This window comes from Rhinopithecus bieti, unplaced genomic scaffold, assembly GCF_001698545.2.
Source record: "Rhinopithecus bieti isolate Rb0 unplaced genomic scaffold, ASM169854v2 scaffold_83314, whole genome shotgun sequence".
NCBI lineage: Eukaryota > Metazoa > Chordata > Mammalia > Primates > Cercopithecidae > Rhinopithecus > Rhinopithecus bieti.
Genome location: NW_016836615.1, coordinates 1,266,294 through 1,287,721, shown reverse-complemented (window position 1 = coordinate 1,287,721; position 21,428 = coordinate 1,266,294). Strand labels below are relative to the sequence as shown.

Genomic DNA, 21,428 nt, shown 5'->3' with positions numbered 1-21,428 from the left:
GCATGGGGCGAAGTCCAGAGGAAACCAGGCTCAAGTTTCCAAGAGTCTTCTCCCAGTGAAGTCACACAGAATGTGCGTAATTCCTCCAGTAATTGCGTGTGTGATGTGTCATCTATCAGGGAAGTTCATCAGAGATTTGCAACTCAAGGTTTTTCCTGGAAACTGCTCACATAGGCTCCCTCTGTCTAGCAAGCACTAAAACTCCAGAATTCCAGAAGAAAGGCATGTTTTCAGCATTACTGTGAGCACCAACAATTTAGGCACTGTAAGCCACTCTTATCATTTAGGGAAAGTTTTCTATCAGGGTAGGAAAAGGCTTAGTAGTTATGTTCCCATACGTCAGCCAAGCGTCAAACTTACAAAGAGAACTTTCTAAGGACAGCAGTCCCAACCCTGTTAACGCTTTTCTGCACGGATTCCATTAAAAATAATGGAGTGACCATTAAATAATGGACTAAAATAATGGAATGGTCAGTAATGACCCACTACATTGATTTCATATCCCATCGAAGAGTCATGGCTCAATTCAAAACACAGCTTTAGTATATCCCATCTTTAAAAAAAATCTATTGACAATGTATTCCCCTCAAGCTTCTGATGGTTTTCTCTTCTCTCCTTCACTGTAAAATTTGAGTGCTCTAAATTTTGTCTTTACTTTCTTGCCTACAATTAGGTGTTTAATTTTTTGAGAAATTTCTAAAGCCTGGAAAAGTACAAAGAATAATGAAAGAACCATATGCCTCTAGCTGTTATTAAGTTGTATGTTTGCTTACAGACTTAATCTATCTACCCATTTATTGAAGTCTCTTTTAACCGGACCCTTTCCCCTCATATTCTCATTTCTTCTTCCAGTTGGCATTCAATGCCATTAGATTTGTGGGGCTGCTTATATTTTATGTACCAGTGAATCCATTCACATAACAGTGGACACATACTGCTCTGTATTGTGCTTTCTTCACACAACATTTTTTGAGATCTACTTATACTGGTGAACAAAAATTTATTTTTTGCTGAAATGCTACATTATAGTCTATCCTATGAATATACCATATTTTATTAATCTAATCTCTAATTGCTGGACTTTGAAGTTGTTTCCAAATGTTAGTTCTTAGAAATAATACAGCAATGAATGCCCCTGTACATGTTACGTATGTGTGTGAATTAGAAGTAAAATTCTTGAGTTTTGAGAAGCCATGTCTCTTTTTGTATTACTACTTTCTTTCTGAGCATGTGAAAATGTAGAAAATAGAGAAAATATACAGTATGCAGCAGTACCAATATATACACAATTATAATGTGTATATATTAAAATGTAAGTAAAATAGGGATCATAACTTGGCATTTATGTTTATTATATCATAACCACTTTTCTTTTCTAAAATAGCATAAAGTTCCTCCATATACAGGCATCCTACTATTAATGTAATTAATCTCTACCATTCAGCATTTAGAGTTTTCCATGTTTTCTCTACTATATTGTAGTGATGAATATCCTAGTGTATTTGTTTGTGGGCATTTCTGATTATTTTCTTAGAAAAACTGATAAAATTGCTGACTTTACAAGTATGAACTTTTAAAAGATGTCTTATAAAACCGATATATAGCCATTTTAAAAAATCAACACATCTAATGAAGGTTTTTTTTTTACAGGGATGTAAAGTAATAGAGTTTAGGTATACAGCTTTCTGAAGATGTGACTTCAAACTATATAATATGTTCCTTTGCTTCCTTTTCTGGAATATCAACTCTTTTAGGTGACTTTCTGATAAAAACCAGATAGCATACACATTGTTATCAAGCAAACAAGTGACTCTAAGTGACTTGTTAAGTGTTAGGTGAAAGTGACTTCACCTAAGTAACTGCTAACTGTTAGGTGAAAGTCTATATGCTTCAGACATGAAGTAGCTAAATGGCAATGTTGCTGGTTTTCTGTGAAAATAAAAACACATATTTAAATATATTTATATAATCACAGGACCAGTTCATCTCAGTGCACATGTGGCCTGAAGAGGATTTTGAGCAGGGTCAACATGGTTTATTGGGAAGGCACTTTGGGTTTGCTCAAAAGTTCAGTCAAGCACATGCATGACTGAGTCCCTAACAATACTACAGTAAAGTACAAAAGAGATATCTTGACATTAAATGGTATTAATTTTTATTTTAAAAAGTAACTTCCTTTCATCACAAATGTGAGTTCATGGGAAGATTGTATCCCAGGTAAATGAACGAATCACTAGGAGAATGAAGTTTTCATACTATCAGAATGTTAAGACTCTAACCCATGAGAAAAGTTTGGTTTTAGTGTGTGTGATTTTGAACTGCTTCTGACCATAATTGGCTAAAAGATTCAGCTATCTCTGGAGGCTGATTACTCCAGCTACAGTGAGATGATGCAATCATCACAGAGATGGATTCATAGCTCATTTCCTGCACCACAAAGGCATATATATTGTTTGAATAATAGCTGTACCAAATAACTTAATGATAACATTAAATAAGAGGAAAGCAGAGCTTGATATCCATTATAATTTGATTTTTCTCTCTGTAATTCAGTTTCCTCATCTACATATACCTCACAGAATTGTACCGAGGCTGTGGTGAGCTAATGCATGCAAGGTATTTAGAGTACAGCCTGGAATGCAGTACAAACTCAATAACTGTGAGTGATTGCTATCATCATTTCCAAAATCTCTTCCCATCTACTCTATGGTGCTATTTTGATAAAGGCATGCAAGAGTTTTCAATCTATTCCAGGATCACTTGGTTTAGTTAATGACCATCCATTCTGACCAACTCCAGGGAAAACAATGTAAATGATGCTACGTGAAGTTGTCTAAGCAAACAGCATCTTCTGGATGTGTGTACACACTAGCCCTGAATGAAATCCAGAGTCAGTTCCCATTTAGAGAACAACAGGCAGACAAATAAAAACCTTAAATAAAATAAATTCCTTTTATAAATAAAGACAGGATGACAGGATGACTTGCATATATAGTGGGTGGGGCATTACGTTTCTAGGATTTATGTTAACATATTTCATAAATTAATAACAACTGCTTTTATTTGTTCCTGCTGTTACATGTCCTTTACCTTAGAAACATCATCCAGTAGGTACATGACAGAAGAATGGGGATTTGGAAATAGATCTGCTAGACTAAAAATCTTGTGCTCTTTCTGGTTACCACTCAGTAAGATGACACAATGAATGATTAGGATGTAATTGATACATATGGAGTATTCTTGCTATTATATATCCATTTTCTCAGAATTCACATACTTCTCTTTTACTGTATTATTTCACATGCATTAGATGTGGTAGCTGAATATGAACTGTATAAGTCTTTACTAAAAGAAAATAGCCAAAGCTTTCAGACTTTTTCTTTTCTTTTTTTTTTTAAACCCAGGCATATTCTGGCCTCAGGGCTGTGGTACCTGCTTGACCTTCTCCTGGAAAGCTCCTCCTCTAGGTGTTCCATGACTCATTTCCATAGTTCTCTCGCATCATTCAGGTCTCTTATGAACATCCCCTCATCCATGAACTATTCCATGACCATGCTCTCAAAAACAGCACACACACGCACACAAGCACATACCTTTCTTTTCGGCCTATTCCTACCCTTCTTCTTATGTTAGCTTTGTTCTTCTGGTAACATTAACCATTATCACCCCTGTCTCGTTATGTATATTTGTTTATTACCTGTTTCTTCTCACTAAATTATAATCTCCAAAAAGCAGGGACTCATTTTGTTTAACTGCTATATCTCCAGAACCATGAACAGTTTATAATACGTGGATAGGTGAATATACTGTTTCATACTGAAACAATGAAAAAAAAAATCAGAACTAAATGTCAATGATTTCAAGTATGTTTCAATTCTTTTGTTCTTATGGGCATATAAGAAAAATCAAGACAGAAATGTTAACTTTCTGGAAATAAACATTTAATATTCTGTATCTGAAAACTACCCATGAAAAGACTGGGTTGTTCAAAGATATTTTACTAGAAGTTCTGAAAAGATACCTTCAATTTAAGGAGTTATAAATAAGGATTTGAAAAGGAAGTGGAATATAGTGATCAAAACATAAGCACATAAATAAGAAATTCCAAGATGATCATAGATTTGCTAACAAAGCCAAAAATCAAATTAAAGCATCACATCTGCTTTATTCAAATATTAGTGGCACTTGAACATTACAAAAGTAAAATAAAACTTTAATTCCCAAAACCGTCCGCTACCATATTACGCTAAGGAGCACCAAAGGAAAACATAGGAACAAACTCATGAAAATTCTGCATAGAATAAATTTCTGCAAAACACAAAACTAATGCTTTCTAGGAATATGTCAAATACTCTAGTTATAAATCTACCATTATCAATGAGGTTCATGTTAAATTATCATCATGCAAATATATTTTAAACAGAAGATCCAAAGTAGTATAAACAATTGTGAACCATTACCCAATAATGGGTATATTCAGTAGGTATATATAAAATGGGTATACATAAAAACACACTGTAGACATGACGGAGTACCTTAAAAGTATTTGTTGTACATATCTCAAATTCATCAGTAAACGTTAATTTGCAAAAATTATCCAAATTCTGTCATATAAGCTATTCAAACTGAAAAATACTCATTCTGTTGTGCTTACCAGGATAGCTCTTAGCAATGCTTTCATTTTTAGTATTGTATATGCTGTATTTTAAATATTTGGAAACATTTAAAGTGCTTCAATTCCTTCCCGTTCCTTCATAGTTTCTTATTCCTTAGTAGTTTCTTATTGTTTCTTTTTAAGTATCTTTTTCTTTTGCGAGACTACATACCAAACTACCTCTGTCTAACTCTTTTATGTAATCCAAGGCTTTTAATTAGATTCAGTATATATTTGTTCAATGAGTATCCTTTTAAAAGTAGAAAGTGGTTTTTGATTTTAAAGATGCATCTGGCCAGCCCCTCCTGATGGGGACTCCACATCACACTAAAATGCATATGAAGACAGAGGAAAGAGTCAAGAACTCAGCACCAAAAATTAGGGCTGGTGGCTATCTCACCAAGAAGAGTTTCTTTAAACAACACAGCTGATCAAAGTAGATACAGAAGAAAATGAGCAGAATGAAATGCAATGGAAAGTAAAGAACTAGATGGGAAAATACCATGAAAGAAATAATACTGGCTTCCTAGCAAATCATTTTTAAAAAAATTAAAGTGACTTTTTTAGAACCTGACATTTCTTGCTCTCTCATGTGAAACTATGGGATCTAATCCAATTAAAAATGTATCTACACTAATGTCAATAGATGCTTTCAGACATTAACCAAGTGATCTTTTTCCAAGTAATTACATTTAAAAAATTGTTAACAAGGCTAAAATAATAGATCAAGAAACTGAAAATCATGAGGTGAGATGAACAAAGTAGGGGGCTCTGGAATTGGAGCATGCTGGGTCTAAAACCCAATTCAATATGTATCTGGCCCAATAAGTGATCGTCTAATCTCGCTGAGCCTTCAGTTTCTGATTTTCCAAGTGAATATGGTAATGCCAAAATTGTCAGGCTGTAATAAAAGAAGGTGGCACCTGGCACATAGCAAATACCTAACAAATGATGGCCATTATTATTACCTATATAATTGGAGGTGAGAACCCAATTACATGTAATATTTACTTGCTTTTAGTCTTTAGCTTTCTACTGTCCCTAAAGGTTAAAATTATTATGGTCAGCCTTAAACAAAACTTTAAAAGAAGAAAAACTTGTCTTTGGCGTTCTGCTTCTTTGCCTTTTTAACAGCTCCATTTCTTTTCTTAACATTCTTTGTACCCTATACCACCACCATACTACCTTCAAAAATATTGCTTTCCAAAGTGATTTAAGAAATCTTAAGAGTCAGTGCTAATGTGTCTGGCATGCCAGTGGCTTAGGTGTCAACCTTCTCAGGTTATAACTGAATTCAACCCCCTGTCTTTTTGAAGGTACATCTTAACTGAAACTTTGAGTCTAACTGCAGAATTTTAGGTACTGTGGTAGCCCCGGGAGGGCTGGACTTTGGAGCTGGCAGACCTTAGATCATTCCTCAGCTCTCTCTGCTACACCCAGGCACAGCAGCATCAGGGAGACTACTAAACACACATGAACCCCAGAGTCCCTGGTTTAACCTGTGGGTAATAGGGTAGCAGGTACAAAGAAACAAAAAAGTACCCTTTCTGTAAATTTTGCCAAAGGCATTAAGTAGAATAGGTAGTTTATTAGTAAATCGTAAAAGATCTATTTTTTTAACACAGCAAACTATTTTTATTGCATAAAATAAACTTAAGTTTGTTTAAACTGAAGCACATTTAAACAAAATTTCCTGGAGATTTAATGTGAAATTGTTTGCATCAGAAGAAGCAGAAATTGGTATAGACATCCAAATCTGCCAAACATGATGTTCCTTTGAGCTATTTCATGAATTGCTTGTTTAGAAGAGAATTACAGTAAGGCGGATATCTAATCCTATTATATAGTTTCTTACATCAAGTCACTTCATGCATTACACCTAAAAAGCACATTATAATGAGAAGAATCAATTGAAACTAAAACTGAACATACTTGATCACTAATAAACGAGAATAAAATAGACAAAAACATGGTCAATTGTTATACTCTGGCAATTCTTAAGGGGAAATAATTACCAGTCACACTGAGCAGCCCAGTGTCTGCACCTTAGTAACACTATCTTCATTCCTTTAGAGCAAAATAGTGAACAAGCATAATGTAAGAAAACGTTCATTTCAGTTACATGAAATGGATCACACGGAGAGAACAGGCAGTACACCCTGAGGGTGCTGGCCAACTGCAGTCTTCTCTTCCCCTTTTCTCTGTGAAAGCCAAATGTGCTGCCTGAAGACGTGTCTGACCCTCAGATTGAGTAGAAAAAAAAAAAAAAAAAAAAGGCTAAGCTGTCTTCAATTCACATTAGCAAAAGGGAACAGAAAACGACAGGCACGAACCAAAAAACTATTTTCTGAAACTAGTCTAAAATAGCTGGAGCAATATGGGAATCTGAACATTTTTAAAGATTGTGTAATACAACATGGGTCAGGTTAACTGGAAATAAAATTGAGAGGACATAAATAGTTTTTGCTGAAAGTTCTCCTAACAAATGTGCATTGAGATGGAATGCAGCTTGTCAGCAATTTATCTCTGATACTAGTTAGGAGAGCAAAGCTTTCATATCTGTCTACGTTTTCAGAGGGATCATACAACAGAGGTTAAAAAAATAGAAAGAAAAGGAAGGAAGGGCAGGAGGGAGAAAGGGAGAGAAAGGAAGGAAAAAAGAGCCAATAATTATAACGCAATAGAGTAGTCAGCTGCCAGGCACCAACGTCCTACCATCATAATAAATGATTACACGGATATAGCTCTCCATGGTAAATAGTCTCTGTTTTTCTTTTTTTTCTTTTTTCTTTTTCCTGCCTTCTTACATTCTTTCTAGAAAGAGATGGCATCATCTGAAAGAAAATCACTTATACTCGAGGAAAGTGAAAAAATCTACTCTTCCAGGCTCTATGTCTGTGACAGGGCTTCACAGGAGATGTTTTAAAGAGATTACAAGGGCTCCTGGAGCACAAATAAATGTGGCTTCTTCATCTATGTACTTTACCTTCATCCCTTTCTTGAACTGGTTTATGGGTGTGGATGAGAAGAGAACTAATTATACAACAGCTTTGATTCTCTTACTCTTTATCTTTGCTCAAGTGCCAGCAACGCACCTATGAATGTGAGAAGAGAAAAAATGCAAAAGGTCAAAGAACAAATCCGTTTATACGTACATTTCTAACATGTCTATTCAGGGAAGCACATTCTATCTACTTCCTTGTTCTCTATGAACTAGTGATATAAAATTACATGTAATATATCATTTTCAACCATTAAACCAGGGGAAATATATTTAATGATAACAATGCTAATGTCAGTATGGAGAAACTAATATGCACACGTTGCTGGTGGCATAGTAAAGTAATCTGGTGGATTTCAGTTCAATACGGGGAATTGAGCTGATAAGGAAAATCTCTCCACCAGCTACACACACACAGAAGTATTAAACACAACATTTTCACTATCTAATTAAGCTTGAAACAAAGAGAAGGAAATCTACAGGATTAAAAAATAATAAATAAATAAAAAGGTAGCCCCTGGGAAAGGACCAGATAGATACAAGCTGGGGCTGAGGGCGATCAAAGGAAGAGAAATGATACAGTCACAAGGAAAGCTTGACCTGACCTAAATGCACAAAGCCACAGAGGGCTGCTATATTTGCAGGACTAATCAGCACTATGTCAAGGGCACAAAGCTTTTCATCAGCTTGACTAAGGGTAGAGAAAGAATCACTCCAAGAAGTTGGAAACCAAGACCTGGACTGTGCTGATGACTGGGATATTCAGACTCACAGTATGCGTGTGATTCATGGACCCTGAGCAGAAAAGAGGTAGGATGGCAGGTCCAGGATTAGTAAATGCTTAACTTCCTTCTAAGTACAGAAGTCCCACTTTATCTGTGGTTTTGCTTTCCATGATTTCACTTACGTGTATTCAATTATGGTCCCAAAATAGGTGAGTACTACTGTAAGATATTTTGAGAGAGACCACATTCACATAACTTTTTTTTTTTTTTTTTTTTTTTTGAGACGGAGTCTCACTCTGTCGCCCAGGCTGGAGTGCAGTGGTGCCTTCTCAGCTCACTTCAAGCTCCGCCTCCCGGGTTTACGCCATTCTCCTGCCTCAGCCTCCCTAGTAGCTGGGACTACAGGCAGCTGCCACCACGCCCGGCTAATTTTTTGTATTTTTAGTAGAGACGGGGTTTCACTGTGTTAGCCAGGATGGTTTTGATCTCCTGACCTCATGATCTACCAGCCTCAGCCTCCCAAAGCGCTGGGATTACAGGCATAAGCCACCCTCCTGGCCACATAACTTTTATTATAGCATATTTTTACAACTTTTTAATTTTATTAGTAATTGTTGATCTCTCATTCTGCCTGATTTATAAATTACACTTTATAACAGGTATGTATGTATTAAAAAATAGTATATATAGTGTTCAGTACTATCCGTGATTTTAGGTATCCACTGGGGGTCTTGGAACATATGCCCCCTACATAAAAGGTACTACTGTCTGGTCCTCTAACCTGAAGTATAAGGGATGTCTGTGGAAAATAGTTTCCCCTCAGTAAAGATGACTATAAGACAATGCAAGCCAAAGTTAAGAACAAGAAAACAGACATGTGAGAAGCATTAGTCACCACAAACAAAAGATGTCTGCACCCCAAGTACTGAAGAAAACAGAACAAATGGGAAGATACTTTAAAATAACTATGTTTAAAATGCTCAAAGTCAGCTGGGAGCGGTGGTTCACACCTGTAATCCCAGCACTTCGGGAGGCTGAGGCGGGCGGATCACCTGAGGTCGGGAGTTTGAGACCAGCCTGACCAACATGGAGAAAACCCGTCTCTACTAAAAATACAAAAAATTAGCCAGGCGTGGTGGCACATGCCTATAATCCCAGCTACTTGGAAGGCTGAAGCAGGAGAATCACTTGAACCTAGGAGGCGGATGTTGCGGTGAGCCGAGATCATGCCATTGCACACCAGCCTGGGCAACAAAAGCGAAACTCCATCTCAAAAACAAAAACAAAAAATGTTCAAAGTGATAAAAGGAAGAATTGAAGCTATTAGGCAAGAAGAAGCCTGCATGAAAAAATGATGTAAACAATACAAATTCTAGATAAGGAGCACATTCTTTGAAATAATTCAACTGACAAGTAGATTTATAGACTAGAGACAGCTCTAGACAAAATTTGTGAACTAGATAACAAATTTCACAATTAATTGTCTAGAACTTTATTTACATATTTAATAATTATTGTAACAGAACAAATAAAAATCAGACAAAGCTGTATACACAAAGATGTCTATCATGCATTCTTTTTTGAGACGGAGTTTCGCTCTTGTCGCCCAGGCTGGAATGCAATGGTGCAATCTCGGCTCACTGCAACCTCTGCCTCCCAGGTTCCATTGATTCTCCTGCCTCAGCCTCCCAAGTAGCTGGGATTATAGGTGTGTATCAGCACACCCAGCTAATTTTTGTATTTTTAGTAGAGATGGGGTTTCACCATGTTGGCCAGGCTGGTCTTGAACTCCTGACCTCAGATGATTTGCCCACCTTGGCCTCCCAAAGTGCTGGGATTATAGGCATGAGCCACTGCGCCCAGCCCATGCATTCAACTTTAATAATAAAAATCAAAACTCAGAAATAATTTTTAATGTCCACTGATAGGAGACTATTAGGTTGTTATATATTCGCTCAGAATAGTATGCTTTCATTGAAATTAATTATGAAGTTTATGAAGTAAATTGGAAAATGTATGTTAAATAAATCTAAGTTTAAAAAAGCATGCTGTAAATTTCTATGGATTGTAACTATATAACATAATAGAAAAAATGAGTACAAGTAAAATAACATTATAATAGTAACTGTGCTAGGAAAGTGAGATTAAACTATTTTAACTTTTCTATAGCCCTGTGGTTAGAAGTGGAGTATTACTAATCACCTGCACCGAATAACTCTTTTAATGGAAATTTCTCAACTCCCGCATCACAGTTATAGTGTGAATTTTGGAAACTCGAGTCAAAAGTTCATCACTCTTTTCATTTATTGCAACATAAACATCTCCAACATAAAGGCATACTCTACTTTTATGCTCCACTCTTCATTCACACTTCAACTGACAGAGTCACCTCCGAAAAAGCAGGAGTTCCTGGGAAGTATCCTCAAGCCTCTTATCATTTGCAGGAGCTATGGAAACAGTACAGACTTGGAAAGCACTTTCCTGGGTCTGGCAGCGTGCCTTAAAAACTATTTAATTAATTAACAGCCCATTACCAAGTTCTTATAACAAACACCCTTTCTGACCTATTCCTCAAAGCTGGCACAGTATAAATGATTTTTATCTGAATTTTAAATACTATTCTTAGAGTGTGACATAAATCAAGTCTGAATTTCCAGCATAAATAATAATTTCCCATAATTCCTAACTATGCTAATACCTTATGTTCTATATAAACCATATTTAATTAAACAAGTCTATATTTGAAAGCTTTCTATTGCATACAGTTTTATCTAAGAGAATAACAGAATAATCACATGAAATCATATTTAGAATGTAATATGGTACATGAATTTCTAGCATTACATCTTAAAGATTCTTAAAAATCAAGTGCTCCTTCAAGATTTCAAAGGTATGGATTTAAGAAAAAAGTTCTTTCATAAGATTTTTAAGGAAACTTTTTTTTTTTTTGAGACGGAGTCTCGCTCGCTCTGTTGCCCAGGCTGGAGTGCGGTGGCGCAATCTCAGCTCACTGCAAGCTCCGCCTCCCAGGTTCATGCCATTCTCCTGACTCAGCCTCCCAAGTAGCTGGGACTACAGGCACCCGCCACCACGCCCAGCTAATTTTTTGTATTTTTAGTAGAGACGGAGTTTCACTGTTAGCCAAGATGGTCTCGATCTCCTGACCTCATGATCCACCCGCCTCAGCCTCCCAAAGTGCTGAGATTACAGGCGTGAGCCACTGCACCCGGCCTCAAAGGAAACTTTAAAGAGCTGTTGTTCAGTGATGACCAGTTCAGTGAAGCTTCAGTGATGACCAGTTAATGACTGAAAACCCAATCCAAACATTCCTGTTTTTATCATGACTTTCCTGCAGAGATCAAGTTTATTCTCCTGCCTGCAAAATACAATTTCTTTCTGCTTTCTCATCATGATTAAGGTGTTTCATCTTGTACCCTTATGTTATGCAAGCCATATCTGTCTTTAAGTTGCAGAGTCAACATTTTGCCAGAATTTTTTATCCTTTGATGTCTCAATATGCTGATATTTCAGAATGAAGAAGCTTTAGGCACTTTCCTGACTGACCTGAGGTGCCAAGTTTGAGGCTGAGTTTACATCAGTCCTTTCCATCATAGTTATAAAGCTAACATACAGGCCTGTTATAGTTTGAACATCCCCTCTGAAGTTCATGTTGAAATTTAATTGCCATTGCAACATTATGAGGAGGTGAGACTTTAAGAGGTGATTAGGTCATGAGGGTTATGCCCTCATGAATAGATTAATGCTGTTATCCTGGGAGTTTTGCCCCCCTTTCCTCTCTGCCTGGCACCCTGGCTTGCCCTTCTAACATGGAATAACACAGCATGAAAGCCTTCACTAGACACCAGCACCATACACTTGGACTTCCCAGCCTCCAGAACCATAAGCTAAATCAATCTCTTTTCTTTATAAATTACCCAGTCTGTGGTGTTCTGTTATATAAGCAAAAAATGGACTAAGACAAGGCCTTTAGAAAGTACCTTTATTTCCTTTTGTCAACTACTGAAAAAAACCTGTAAAGTTTGTGTAATTATTAATATATTGTGAGACTTTCGAAGAAACACACCAGAATTTATATTTACACATGAGCTGTGTTTCTTGTCCTTTGTGCATATATTTATGCATTTATAATTTTAACTTTCCCTTTCAGCAACAGGTGAAACAGAGGATCATTTAAAAAGACTTAGGCCTTCACAGCACTTCACTAAAAGCCTGTTCTTCTCCCGGTGATACTATCCCAACTTGGAACACTTTTGTACCTACCTTTGGAGGCAATTTCCTAGCCAGGGAAGAAATTTGCCAGACACTTATTCTCCCCAGGGCTAGGTTCTTCACCGTTCTGCTCATCTCCCCTCAATTTCCACCCTCATCCCTCTTACCATGTGATTCATCAGCCACAGGAAAACTATCTTGGCTAGACAGTGCTGGTACAATCCAAGGGTAAGGGCATAAGTAATGGCACTTAACTAGGATGCAGGACAGAGAAATTGCACCTGATGCCAGCTGTTACTGTGCCAGGCGTTCCTGTTGACTGTGATTACTTTTGTGGTCACAATCAAACTGCAACTCAGTAACAGGGTAAGGATTAGATGTGTGCCCTACAACAAAAGGGGAAATATAACTGGCAAGCCCTGTTTTCTTTAATATAATTTAACATTTGTCTAATATTTCCTCTCAGATTTTATTTCAAAGCTACCTCTAAGAAAGGCAACCTTATTTGATTGATGAATTTTAAAGAAAAAAACTTCAACCCATCGTTTAAAAAAAAGATTAGAATTTAAAATCTAATCTAAAAGTGTGTTTTAGGTGCAGATTTTTGCAGCACTTGACGTCATTTGGCTACTGGACAACAAGTTTAAACACAGATGTTGGGATCAATTAGTTCTGAGTTCCCATCAGAGGCCTTCCCTAATGTATCTGAACCTCAATTTCTCCTTCAAAACCACATACCTAACAAGGAGATTATGAGGACTACAAGACATATCGTATGAGAAGCTTCGTGGTATGAGCTCTGACAATAGATATAGACAATAGAAAAATCACACTGGGTTTTCCTTTGCTATAGCTACTTGTATTTTTAAAATTGACAAATAATTATACATACATATTTATAAGGTATAACGTGATATTTTAATATAGGTATATATTGTGGAATGATTAAATCAAACTAATTAACAAATCCATCATCTCATATGTTTAAGAATATTTAAAATCTACTCTTTTAGCAATTTTGAAATATAAATTAACTACAGTCACCATACTGTGCGGTGAATCTCTGAAGTTTATTCCTACAGTCATCTTTGGATGATGATGATGATGATAATGATGTTGCTATCTCATAATTTCTGAGTATTTATTATGTAGTAATTACTGTATCACTATTGTAACATGAAGACAATGAGGCTTAAGGAAGCTAAATAACTTTTCCAAGGTTACAAGCCAAAAAACAGCAGTGCTGGGATTTTAATCCCTATCGGTCTGACTCCAGAGCCAGTGTTATTTTCCACTATGATACGCTTACTTCATTATCTTATCAGTGATTTTAGAACCATACAGCCTCTCGATTCTGCTAATCACTAAATCCTATGATCTTAGTGTTGAAAATCAAATTTTAAATCTCTTCTACTCACCCATATATCTGATTTTTAGCCTCCTTTACAAATCTGAAGGTGAATAGGTATAAGTGTGTGTGTGTGTGTGTGTGTGTGTGTTTAAAATGACAAAGGGCTCACTACTTACTAAGGTAGGCCATTTAATCTTTGGCTACCACTATTATTACTAAATCAGTCCTTTTAATATGCAAACAATTTTTTATACTTTCTCATTATTAGGATAATAACAATATTTCCTGACTCCACAGCATCCTGGTTGCTCTGATTTATATGATATAATTTCCTTACACTGTAGACTCAGAACTATTACAATATACCAAGTAGCCTCCTCTGCCTAATAAAGTCTGCAAGAGTCTCCTTCATCTAGCTATAATAGAACCAAATAGATTCCACAATACGCATTAAGTACTTAGTTACAAAAATAATGTAATGGGCGAAAGTTCCCATATAAGTGATATGAAGTTTGATAAGCTAGCACAAAAATCACGTGGACACTGTCAGAAAGTAGAGAGGAGGAGGGAGACTTAGCAAGACTTCAAACAGGAACATACAGGGCCAGCATGACGCTGACAATTACAAGCAAGAAGAGGAAAATGGGGTGGCTGTGGTAGGAGATAATAAGGTTAAAAAAATTCTTTGGGGATGAAAGTCAAGGAAGGTATTCAGGTTGGAAGTAAATAAGGAAATGAAACCAAAACAAAGCAAAGAGAAGCAAGCAGTTCTCTAAGTCTCAAGGGAAGATGGGGATAAGAGGCGCGCAGGGGCCACGACAGCATTTGGATACAGAAATGGAAGCAGAAGTAGAGCAGTAATTAAAAGTAACTTGGGCCAGTTAAAGACCATGAAGCTTGTGACGAGGAGGATTAGAAGGCTTGAGGTCATGGTTTCGTTAATCCACGAATGGGCACATTGTTCCAGTGCCTGGAAAGTGCAGCTAAATTCCTCAGCAGCCAAACAAGATTCCTCACACTCAGTAGCAAGAGACCAGACAGAAAGGCACTTCATTTAGAAGCTAACAACAAGACAAAGATGTCCTGGCTAGGCTCATCAAAGTAGGCCATTCTAGAGATTATTATTCTCTCCAGTATTTTACTCTCTAACAATACAAAAATAATTCAATGTATACCATCCATTAGGAGTTTGGGGTTCATAAAAAGATCTGTAACTAAAGATCTTATTTAATATGGAGAATACAACAGCACCTAAAATACAGGTGGAGAAATTATTTTAGTACACCCTGCCTAGATGGAAACAGTGATTCCAGAGGTCTGCCTGAGAATACACCCTCATCTGTCAGGGATAATTGATGGGAGTAACATTTGTTCTACAGCTGCTATGCATTTTTTCACTTATCTTTGCTTTGAATCATTCCACTCAGCATTAGAAAATAATCATTTTGTTTCCCTCTCTCAGCACAAATAATACAAAATCAATGCAGTGATGCATGAAGGATTTCATTACAATGTGTTCCTATCACACAAGAGAGAAATCCTATACTTCGTTCAAAATTGCAAACTTAAAGGGAAAGACCAAGACAAGTGTGTGAACTCTGGATTAGTAAGCAATAATCCTTAATTTTAACAACTGCGATTCAAATTTTACTTTATAGTTTATCACTAAAACACCATACTTCTAGGAATTAATCAGGAAGAAGTTTACTTATTTCAATTGTCATATTTTAATTACTAGTTGACAAAAATGTATCATTACATCTTTATCTGCTATGTTATAAGACAGGTGGTAACATTAATATGGGATTCTCTGTGCCCCAGACTTCACTAGTTCCCTCATGCTACCGTTCTCAAATTAAGTCCAACAAGTCTACAAAAGATAACTCCATTTACTACTGACCTCAAAAGCATAGCCTCTAAGAATGGGGGGTGGGCAAGGGAGAAAAAACACACAAAAACTGATAACAAGAAAAAAAAACACTAAAAAAACAAGAAAACTTACATAGAATTTCACATAAATACTGAATTCAACATTCCCTAATATAACTAACTCCAATCTTCAAAAAACTTGACTTCTTTTGTTTCCCTTATAAGAAAAGCCTCATAAATCAGCAGTAGGTGGTATTGATCAATAGAAAAATTAAAGAACAATCTAAAAATTAATATTTTGCAAAGCGCCAAATCAATAAGTAAAAGGTAATCTTAGAGTTGGTGACTGGATATTTCAGACTCTATATTCCAAGGTCATTTTAGAATGTTTTCACTATATGTAATTGAAAGATATTTCATACATCACACTTCCATACTTTTGAAATATCCATGGCATTAAATATAAAAGAAAGAACAAAAAATCCTGTGATATGCATGTTATGCTTGAATTCTAGGGAGTAAAGCTTATTCTATTTTTTAAAAAATCTTTTTACTACAGTTATCCATCCAGGACTACCCCTTCCAGTAATATGGCACACTGCTAGACTATGAACTTAGTTGAAGTAGGAATATGGAAAACTTCCTTACAATGTAGGCACATAAATACTCACGTATTTCAGCCAGTATATTTAGATAAAATATATTCTAAGGTGTCTATTTCTCTAATAGGCATACAAACCTGAAATGTACCATATTTTCCTAGAATACCTGATTAATGTGAGGACCAAAATGTCCCTAGTAAATTATAAAATAATAAGATATTTAGGAATTAATCAGTAGTTGTAGTTTTCAAAAAATAATAGTTTTTTTCTCTATAGAATGTTGTATCATATAAAAATGGCTGAACAATTTACAACTATTGTCTGATGTCTATAATACCCCTTTTACATTTACACATTGTGTATTATATAAAACATATCAAATATTATAACATTATGTGTGTTTCTCAAAGTATAACCTAATATACAGCAACTATCACTATATTAAGAGTCTTGTTTTAATCAGCTTTAAGACAAATTTTTAAGTAATAATTCATGTCATAATACCATTCAACAGAATACATTTTTAGTTTCTAGAATCTCAAATAAATTAAAACACCAACTTAAATTCAAAATAATGGTATGATGTGGCAAGTATATTAATGCTATTTGCCAAGCACTAAAGAAAAATAAACACAGATGTAAATTCAGAAAGTAAATATTAAATAATGGGACCATAAGCCAAGGTTTCTCTAGCTTAAACAGAGACATGGCTTGAGAGAACTGAATCATTACATGACCAGTGGCAGTAATCAGTACAATGCTCAGTTACATTAATTTAGTTTCAGCAAATAGCAGCGAAAACAACAATATTGTTCATTAAACTGATCTTGTCAATTTGTAAATAAGCTATTGTTTGTACAACTGTTCTGGGACCTTTTTCATAAATTTATTTCAGTTTAGTAGCTGTTTATCTGTATAAAAGAAATAAGTATAAAGTATGTGAAAAGTACAACTGGATTTTTTTTTAACATTACAGTGCTAAGTCAACACCAGGGGTCCATGATAATTTTTTCCTTTAAAGGTTATCTGAACACTTCTCAATGTGGAAAAATTCTGCTCCAAGAGTTTCAAAGCGGTTTTCATCATTTTATCTGATCCAGAGAACAGCCCTAAGGCTCACCCTTACTTTCAAGATTAAGCAAATGTGGCACAGGTAGGTCACCTGGCTTGACTGTAGTTATACTTTAGGCTCTGGCAGAGCTACAGTCTATGAGCCTGAAGTACAGTACATTTTCTACAAGATCATACTAAACATAACAATGAGTTTGAACTACAGTTTTAATGCTTGAAAAAAAAAAAAAAGGTAAAGGCCATTTTGCTCTTTTTCAGGGCCTCTTATTCAGGGCCCTGAAGAGGGAAAGATGAGAGAAGAGATACACTTATAGGAATTCACAAGACTTCAGAAAGCATGCAGTGAAACTAGAGAAGGGATCTGTTGGGGCATCGGCCAAGGAAGAAATGAATCCCTGTCAGCTCGAAGTGCCATCTTCCCCGGTTAGCCACTCATGTCACGGGCAGGCTAAAAATGGAATGGCATTCCTACAAGAGGAAATTTAAAATGAAATATCCCAAAGACCAACCAGTCTCAGAACTGGACTAGGGGCCACCAGGCCTTGTTTGTCTTCAGCATGATACACAGCATGTTTTTCCAAGTATGCGTTTTAGAGGCTCGAAGTCACCTTGAGAAAGAAGTTGTGTTTTATGCCAAATACTGCTATAAATCAACTGCAGGCTCTATACTATATGTAAAGGTAAAAAGACGTGTATTTGTTTTTGAAAACAAAAGTGGCAGCAAAAGGGACTTTTTTTTTTTTTTTTTGAGACGGAGTCTCGCTCTGTCGCCCAGGCTGGAGTGCGGTATCGCGATCTCGGCTCATTGCAAGCTCCGCCTCCCGGGTTCACGCCATTCTCCTGCCTCAGCCTCCCGAGTAGCTGGGACTACAGGCGCCCGCCACCGCGCCCGGCTAAGTTTTGTATTTTAGTCAAGACGGGGTTTCACCGTGTTAGCCAGGATGGTCTCGATCTCCTGACCTCGTGATTCACCTGCCTCGGCCTCCCAAAGTGCTGGGATTACAGGCGTGAGCCACCGCGCGGGGCCAAAAGGCACTTTTGAAGGAGTCAATTCCACATGTATTTTTCAGGGCCTCTTATATGAAAGGCATTGTTCTGGACCAAAGTGAGAATAGATTCCTTGCCCACTACATGTTTATAACCATACAGGTGCTTATAATCTCATGTTGACAAAATATTACTACACTTTTTTTTTTTTTTTTTTTTGAGACAGAGTCTCACTGTGTTGTCCAGGCTGGAGTGCAGGCGTGCGATCTCGGCTCACTACAGCCTCCACCTACTGGGTTCGAGCGTTTCTCCTGCCTCGGCCTCCCAAGTAGCTGGGACTATAGCCGCATGCCACCATGCCCAGCTAATTTTTTTGTGTGTGTTTTTAGTAGCGATAGGGTTTCACCATGTTGGTCAGGATGGTCTCAATCTCCTGACCTCATGATCTGTCCACCTTGGCCTCCCACAGTGTTGGGATTACAGGCTTGAGCCAAGGTGCATGGCCTTCTATACAGTTTTTAAATGTGATGACCAATATAAAAAAAATATAGAAAAATGGTAGAGAAATTCTGAATTCTGGGATCATGGACAAAGTGAAGATGGAGATAAGCAGATGGATTTACATGAGCCTTTAGGAAAAGTTGAATTCGTCTTCACTCTCCCTTGTCCGTATCCCACAGCAGTTTGTACCTCTCTTAGAGAATCTGAAATGGGAGAAAAAAGCTGAGGGAAGAAAAAAGGCAGATGTAAGTGACATATCAGGTAAATCCATAGGATAGGAGAGTAGAGGGGCGAAATGAGGGAAGTAAAGTGTGAGAAAATGAGGTAACAGAGATGACAAAGATTTGAGGCTACATGACTGGGAGAATGAAAATGACTGGAGCTGAGAAATGACTGGAACATGGAAAGATGAAATGGTGAATGGTCTGGAAGAAATATTAAAACTTTGCTCTGAACATATATAATCTGAGGCATCTGATGAGCCATGTCAATTAGGAGATGACCCTTGCTCACAATCAGAAAAGGGACTCTGGAGTCTGGGAGACACACCAGAATTCAACATGGAAATTTTGGAGTCACCCTCACATAAGAACAGGTAAGGACAGTTCAAGCGGTGGGATCAGTAAGGTCAAAGGGATACTTACAGGATGAAAAAATTAAAAGCAAGGCAGATATTGGAGAAATACTACTGTTAGAAGAGTCTAGAGAAGCCTTTGAGGGAGAGACAACTAAAGGTACGAAAGTAAAGAAAACAAGCAAGGGAAAGTGTTCAGGGTTGTAGAGAGAGTGAGCAGATTAAAGATGCAGGACTTATCCTGAAACTAGTGTCCGGGTATCTCATCGCCACAGGCTGTTTCCAAGGACCTAGGAATGTGCTCGTTGCGTCAGATGTTTTTGCAGGAGTAAGAGATTTAACTGTAATTGGTTAAGACCCCTGTCACTTTCCACTCTGACTTCCCCACCATCACTGCATCTGCTGTCATTATTACAGTTATCAGTGAACATTTTTTGGATTTGCCTAAGGAGTATTTGAGTTGGGAATATATTAACTCTTGAGTTGTGCGAACCTGTCTGTGATTTACAGTCACTTTTGAGTATGATTAAGTAATTGGCAGAGCCCTAGGGTAGGAATGATTTCCAGGAATATCTTCCATTCTTTTGTGCCGACTTACCTGGAGTCATGACTTAAGCACAAGGATTGTAATACATGTTCTATAAAGCTCAGGGTGGGGAATATGTGAGTAGTGAAGCAGCCATACATGGAAATATATGGAGCCATGAGCTCTTCTATAGAAAAATCCTTCCAATCATGAAACAGAACATTTGAAACAGAGGATTCTCTTTTCTATGTCTGGTCAAAACAGAAATTCTCTTCTCATCAGCTTAACAAATGAAAACACACCAGACCAAAACAGAAAACAAGTTCTTTTTCGATAGAACTGATAAAAATACAATCTACCAGCACGTCCATGTTTGTAGAACATAAATTTGTAGGAGTACTACAAACAAGTCTGTGTGAAGAGGAACATATTTTATGCAACTCAACTGTCAATACTAAACCATATTAAGATGATTTAAAGAAAATATGGATCGTTTTTACACTCAATCCTTCAAAATTACATTACAAACTTTTCATTATACAAAGGTAATCAGGCTTTATATAGTTAAAAAAAACAGATAAGTGATATAAAGATACATAAGGCAGTTAAGAGGAATGTTATATTTTAAAACTGTGCAATATTTGTAGTATTTGGTAGCTTTTAAAATTTGTAATTGTGATTTATAGTCTCATTCTAATCATTTACCTTTTCATCTAACTTTATATTCATAACTTAAAGAGTATGTTCACACTGCATATGCTTCAGGTTAACCAAAACTTGACTCTTTCCCTCATTATGAAGTTTGCCTTCAAGAGCCAATGTCAATAGAGCTGTGGGGACAGAATTCAGATTGCAATAGATTAAAGATAATTAAAACTCTTCATAAAAGACATCATAAAATAGAAAAGAATTGGTAGAAGATATCCGCAACACATTTAACAAAAGATTAGTATTGAGGGTATAAAACAGTATTGAGGGTATAAAACAGTATTGAGGGTATAAAACTCCTATGAATCAGTAAGAGACAACCCAAGAGACAAACAGAAAAGGGGTAAAGATATGAAAAGCACATCAGAGAAAACATAAATGATCTTCAAAATTAAAACAAATCTTCAAAATTAAAATCTTCAAAATTAAAAAAAGCTCAAGCTAATTATAAATGAGGGTAATGAATACATAAAATCACAAGATGTTTATTCATACCCTGCAGACTGGCAAAACACTTAAATATACTACGAAGTACTGTTGAGGTTATGGAGCAATAGGAACTTTCATCAGCTGTGGGAGTGAGTATTAACTGGCACAAGCACTTTGGAAAACAATTTGGCAATACCAAG

General features: G+C 36.5%; 1 long non-coding RNA gene across 1 annotated transcript in view; it reads right to left on the bottom strand.

Moving 5' to 3' along the window:
* LOC108524750 (uncharacterized) overlaps nt 1-21,428 on the bottom strand; it is a 42,559-nt gene that overhangs the window by 8,054 nt on the left and 13,077 nt on the right. Inside the window, exons 2-4 of the long non-coding RNA XR_001884117.1 lie at nt 20,841-20,921; nt 10,726-10,827; nt 7,641-7,749 (exon numbers count right to left, since the gene is read on the bottom strand). This is a non-coding gene — a long non-coding RNA (uncharacterized LOC108524750). The remainder of the gene's footprint in view (nt 1-7,640; nt 7,750-10,725; nt 10,828-20,840; nt 20,922-21,428) is intronic.